The sequence below is a fragment of the Photinus pyralis genome, unplaced genomic scaffold (assembly GCF_008802855.1).
Source record: "Photinus pyralis isolate 1611_PpyrPB1 unplaced genomic scaffold, Ppyr1.3 Ppyr1.4_unclustered_Scaffold4085, whole genome shotgun sequence".
NCBI lineage: Eukaryota > Metazoa > Arthropoda > Insecta > Coleoptera > Lampyridae > Photinus > Photinus pyralis.
In genome coordinates this window covers 472,086-478,917 of record NW_022171522.1, presented here as the reverse complement: position 1 = coordinate 478,917, position 6,832 = coordinate 472,086, and the positions used below count along the sequence as shown (strand labels likewise).

The following is a 6,832-nucleotide window of genomic DNA, read 5'->3' as shown; positions in this document are numbered from 1 at the left end:
AACAGCTGCCATCGCCTTTTTTTTTTCAACGTCCAGCTGCAACTTGCCAACATAAATTTTTGCAACAGTCAGCTATTTTTATAGCTAGCTGCATCACTTCATTTTTTTAGTGGCATTTCTAGACATAAGTCGTAGTCAGATCTCGCCTGCTTAGATCAAATATAAGAATATTTCAACTTTTTTTCACCTGCATTTTCATCGTAACAATTTTATTTCCACCTTCAGCTATATAAGCTGCCTGCCTAATTTTTTTCGTTCAGAGAACATCTGTCATTTTGCCATCGTAATTTTTTGAAACCGATGATTATTAATTTTTCCACGTTCCTCACTTTCAAAACTTTTGCTGATTAATGTTGGTGGACTACGTCAATAGGAGAAACATAAAAAAAGCGGATATACCCTACCTTGGCTTGGGGAAATACCCTATCCGTTTATACGCCGTTTGAAAATAATTAATTTGTAAATTTTCACCTGGTAAGTATAAATTTCATTTTTTCTCAGGTTGTTTATATAAGAGCAAGTGTCGTTAATTTGTTCACATTCCATGACTATAGGTATTAGCACTGCATTTATAAACGTAAATACAATGGTATTAGTCAAAATAGGCCAATGGTATCAATACTGTAATTTTGTTACTGCAAAGTAGGAATGATTTACGAGGTCAGTTTCTAAAAAAATTTTACTTCATCAATTGCGAATCCTATAATGTCTAACTTCACACACGTATGCGTTGGTCCCTTACTAACCGGCTATTTACCGCTCTTACAACTGGAAATCATTTTTTAGGTCTGTATAACCAAAATAAAAAATTATGAAGATAGCCCGGTAGCTTTTGAAATTGTTTTGATATTAAATAATGGTTTTATTTCATGGGAATACAACAGAAGAAAATTCTCTTTATCTTGATATCTCAAACGTAAAGTGGCAATGACCTTATTCTCACCTACTGCCCAGTTTCAGTGAATGCACTTTTTACTATCACCTATTTATTGCACACATTCTGATTCATTACGCTCATATTTTGATGTGGAAGGTGGAAGGCACTTTATGTATCTAAATTTTATTATTGTGTAATGTATAATGGTGTAATTTAATATTGAAACTGCCGTTTACGAATCTGACATCGCAATGAAGACCAAAAATTTCTTTTTATGCAAGTTCAGATTATTATTTATTAATTAGGATGTTTCTGAATTATTTGCTGTTGATCTAAAGCTCTTCAATCTAAGATCAATGAGGAACCATAATTTACTCTTTGCTAAGATTCATTCGATTTGATTAGATAGAATCCTGTAGGTATGCAATGATAGACGTGGTAGATCGCTGTAACGCGTCTTGAGTTAATCACCGACCTACAGACGGTCGCAGTCGCAGCGCTAAATCTCCTCATTTCTGGTAGGCTCCCAGTACTAGAATAATGCGTTCCAAAAAATTAACGTCCTCTCTGTAAAGTGTATATAATGGTAGTAGCACCAGTGATATTAAATATAGAAATAAGTGTCGACATATAAACTTAGATGTCGCAAGTAGTGAAGACAGGAGTCGTAAAAGTTCGTAAATTCAGAAAGACTGAAACTGAAACCGAAACGTCATGCGTGCAGCATTTGGCCGGAGCAGGCGCGTTGCGTGTAACATCGATTTGTTGGTGCATTCATGTTTATCATGCGGTTTTATATTAAATAAACGTGTAATTCTAAAAACAAAGTAACTAATTTTAATTGTCATCGTAATTTCGTTATTATCTAACGTTTTTATGTTATTCTTTGTTTAGTGTATGTGTGTGCCTCCAGTTTGTGCCGTGCCAACCCTCCATCGTCTGTTGTTGTGTTTTTAAGGGGTGCCAACAATATCTATTTTACAATACAAATTGTAAGTGCATTTTAAATGTTACATTTTTCAAAAATAAGTACCCAAGTTATAGCATCTGGCTCAATTTAGCTACTTTCACTGGTTTATTTTTATCTCCCAAGAGTACACAATTTATATTATAAACAAGCTATTTTTTTATATAATTTTTCTGTGAGTATTTAGCTCTAACGAATAGGTCTTGCACAATTTATAAGGTTAACCATCTTTATTGTTAACGTGCAATTGAATTAAATTAGGAGTCGTGTCCAATAATTGAATTTAACGTTAACATAATAACACACGTGTTAATGAAATTGTGACAAGAATACCTGCCTTTTCGTAACCCCTGTGGTACGGTACCAGAGGTACCCCTTGACTGTTTATGATAAATGCCTTACTTTTATAATCTTATTATTTTTATAACATGCACCGGATATCTATTTACTCACTTGTTGATAAATTAATAGTGCCTAGATAATATTTATTCCATTCAAGGAAAAAAGTAATTGCATTTCAGTACCAAAGAAATTTTTCTTTAACTTAAATCTGTGTTGGCATTCTTGTATTGGTAAAGATAGTGTCTATATTGGAAATTATTATGTACATATTTAAATTTTGAAAGAGAACCAAGTCGCATTATAAACACAAGCGAGAACAAAAGTAAATTGTGCAGATGATAACTACGTATTTACGTCTCCAGTTATAACCAGAACCACATAGTAGTAAGGTATGCTCTCGGGTATACTTACCACCTCGCTTGTCACTTTATACTTTTAACAAATAAATTATAGGGACACGCCTCAATAATCTATCTATCTGTGGTAGGAGCCCTACTATTGATAAGCGATATCAATATAGCCAATGGGAAATTTTGACAAAAATGTATTTGGTAAGGGATCAATTCACAGTCTAAGCTTAAATTTCTACCAACCGTCAGTAATTTGTTATTTCTTGCTAGTGTTCAATAATAGCAACTACCACGGCTTCTCAAACTAAACTTACAATTGCTTCAATGGTAGTTTACTTGAAACTATGATGGTCCTCATTAATCGACTAACGTTACAGCTCATTCATTGTAAAAAAATTATTCTTCTCAACGTGAGTGCCATCGCCCCACGTACCTTTTCTAGCTTCGTAAATACACAATTCATACAGACAATTTCGAGGACAGGAATTATTTTTGTGCATATTTATCTCGATATTTATCGCTCACTGTATACCAGAAATTTTCAAAATATTTTATCGACTGGTTCGCTTGAAAGGTTCAATCTTGAAACTTTTGCATCCTCATATTTTTAAAGTTCGCCTTCCAAGATACTTGATACTTTGAAATATTATGCCTGGCGTCGCCGCCTCTCCCAGGATTTAGTCAACTGTCGTTCCTGGTATCAGGGGTGTTACAACACTACTTTGTTGCCATCGCGCTCAGCTTGAAATTATTTCTTGCTCGATTTCCTGCAGGTGTTCAGGTGACAAAATTTTGAAGATGTACGATACTATGGAACAATGTTGGTTATTTTTATTTAAGTAGGTACATAATAAAAAAATTAAGCTCAATGAAACTTTATTAACTCTTATTATATTCTTTTTTACCCCGAATTTTTGTATGAATTGGAAAATTACCTATTTTCACAATGTGTAAAATGCATTTCAAAAGAAATTCCCGAGGAAAATCCTGACTAAGGAGCCTTCGTTGGCGCACACAGAAAAATGTTGAGTACTTCAATATCAATTTGATTGCTATAAATACACATCAAAATACAGTTACTATCGCACTTACTATAAATATTTTGATTGCACATTCATTGCTGGATTACATAGTATGGATTCCTCAACAAACTAATTGATTACATTGACTACGGTTTTAATCCATTCGAACACAGTTTTGATTAGTGATTGCATTTTTTTTACTAATTTTAAATCCAAGGGATTCTGAGTGTTTTGTAAAATACCAATAGGCGTTATTCATATTTTTTAACGTGCCTTTTAAATAGATTGTAGAATTGCATAATCATCATCAATGCATCAGGGCACCTGCAGATTAAAGATTAGTCACCCACGATAAGCAATGAAAACGGATGCGACTTTTTCGAGAAGGTTCCGTGATTTTTTCTGCGTTCGGTATTTGTATAAATATAAATAATAAAAACTGTTTATTTTAGACATTTTTACGTAGAATGCAGTGGCATAGTACACATTTTTTTTTTGCTCACCAGGTCTGAGACTTGACCCAAAGTTGGTATTTGTTAAATGCAACACCCTGTATATCTTTACGTAAATTTTTTTGCATTGTTTTTCCCTCTGTTTCCTCTGTTTGATGCTTGGCAACCAATAATATCTATTTAATTTTAGCCATGAACCAAAAATAAATACCTTATTTTTTCAATTTGCCAATTACCAGGATAGATACTGCCATGGACTAATTACCCTTAGCCAATGATACTGCTTTGAGAGTTAGGGATATGTTTAGAAGGGTGCCTTATCTTGGGATACGGCTAATAGCGAACCAGAAAAAGCATTCCGACAATATTAGAAACCGACGTAGCAACCAAATATTATGTGTTTGCATGGTTATTATGGGCAAGTGTCCCCGGCTCAAAATCGCGATTGTTTGCAAGGCTGAATAAATGTGCGGTCGAAGCGAACATGTACAAACAAATTTTCACAAATATAATTAACGAGGTAGCTAATTAAGGAATAATTAACTATTAATGTGCTTTGTAAATTTGTCAAATTTGCATCTTTTATGAATTTTGTTATGGCATTGTTTCGATCGCTCAGGATTGTGCATACGCAAAGCCAAATTTTAACAGAAGGTGCTCTTCAAACGTGCCATCATTTTGGTTAAATGGCTGAAAGCGTATTTGGTTGGAGTGTGCAGCATGAATTTTGATCTTGGAGAATAACTCTATTCGAGTCATAAAAATGCACTTTTTTGTGTGCAGCAATAATCGTTTGCCAAAAATAATCGATTGCATTATTTAATTAATTATATTATCAACAAAAATTCGTTTTTTTAAATCAATTTTAGATTCCTCAAAAGTATAATGCGAGGTACCTATAACCAATTACACTGTTTTAATACATGTAAAGATGTCCACTCACACAGAACAAGAAACAGCGAAAACTCCCTTCCTCAGACTAGCCACCTCACATTACAGGCCTAACTTCTGGTCCGTAAAGTTCTTCAATGCCTTAAGTACCTACTGAAATAAAAAATTTACCGACACATTTGTTTAAGTAACATTTAAAGGAAACGTTGCTTTGCAATCCCCCTCGCAATCCCCTATATTGTATAGACGAGTACTTTGTTCTTAAATTTAAGTTTTATTGTGTTCTGTACTTGACAATTGACATGTGTAAATATCTTCAGATAATACTACACGAATAAACTTTACTATTATTCTCGCCAATTATGAAATAATGGATTCAGAAAATCAATGGTAAATAATCAGTTCCGTAGTAGATTAACACCAAATGATCAAAATCCGTTTATCGATTATTATTAGTTCAAAATAATCCTTCAATAAATTTGTTCTACGGTCCCAGTGTCACCAACTTCTTCAATGACTATGCAAATTGTTCGTTGTTGGTTAACTAAAAACGCCTTCGATTTTCAAAGTTTCTTTGCGTCCGCGTTCTGCGTTTGTTGGGGGACGAAATCCTCGTTATTTCCTCTTGCCTAATTTTTTTATTTCCAAATAGGTGTCTCCTCGGGTGTCTCTTGCCTTGATTCACATTTGTTTCTGTCACGAGTTTTATCTTCATCCTACTTAGCCATAAGATAAACGAACCTAATTCCCCATTTGGGGTTTCCAGCAAGATCTTGGAATGGTTCTGTCCATGAGTTTTCGACCAATGTCTGCAGTGATCTTTCCTCGGATCTTTCGTGAGTTTTGTCTGGATCTCCTTTTCGGCGGTGTTACTTACACGTAATCCCACAGGCCGATTCGGGTCCTACGAATGGTTTCGCACTTACCCTGGTGGAGCAGTTCTCGAGATTGACCTTTAGATTCTTTTAGACCATCGTCGTATCTTCTATGGTTTCCGAGATCCCCATGACAGACATCCTTATCTTGGACACAGTGTATGTTATTTACCTCGATATTTGCATTCCATTAGTTATGGCATCCAAAGAATTAGTGGCGGTAACATTTTTTAGTACACGCATTGTGTTTAACAAGAAAGAAGCTAATTGAACTGTACCAGCCAGCACTGAAACGTTCCTTAATTAGAAAGCCATCGCGGAACTAGATAAATTAATGAAGTTTAAAAGCTTTATTAGACAGTCTGTCGTAAGGATTGGAAATTCTTACCTCTCGCTTTTTCACTACATTACGTTATTATTAACATGCCATGAATACCTCAACCGTTCCACAATCCCATCGATGTTCAACTTTCAATTTGTAAATCAGGGCGTAACTCCACGTTTCAATCCTTATAAGTATCTCAACCTAGTACTAGTGAAGAAGATGTAGTTTACGCTCACGCATTCCTTTAATTTATACTTCCTGTTCTGCAGGTGTTTCTAGTTGTGAATGAAGTACGACTACTAAGAACGATAATAATAACATAATCTTGCCATTATCCTTAGTAAGTATTTTTTTCGGGATGACTGATAAATCCTGACGTCTTATTAAAATTTATGAGCAGATTACATAATTCCCGAAGAAGGAAGGCTAAAAGGGGTTTTAACGTTGAAATTAGATGAAGCCGATATACGTGTAAGTAGTAGGTATCAATTTTAAAATTGCAATCACGAACCTAATTACTAATCAAAAAGTGTACGTAATCGTATGCGACAAAACGACCGTTACAATATACCTAAATCTAACCGTGTCGGATATCTGCTTTTTTATATGAATCGCTGGAATCCTTAAAATGAAATCGGGGCGGCGGTCTTCGATCCTTGTTTTATTGCATGTCATGCCTGACTAGGTTTCATATTGGAAGACAAAAAATTATTGTGGTAATCCGTATATGA

The 6,832-nt window shown here is 34.6% G+C and overlaps 1 long non-coding RNA gene across 1 annotated transcript in view; it reads left to right on the top strand.

Annotated features, from left to right (window-relative positions):
- Positions 1-1,371: 1,371 nt before the first annotated feature.
- The window catches only part of LOC116182158, a 64,504-nt gene continuing 59,043 nt past the window's right edge, over positions 1,372-6,832 (top strand). The window contains exon 1 of the long non-coding RNA XR_004147435.1: positions 1,372-1,869. This is a non-coding gene — a long non-coding RNA (uncharacterized LOC116182158). The remainder of the gene's footprint in view (positions 1,870-6,832) is intronic.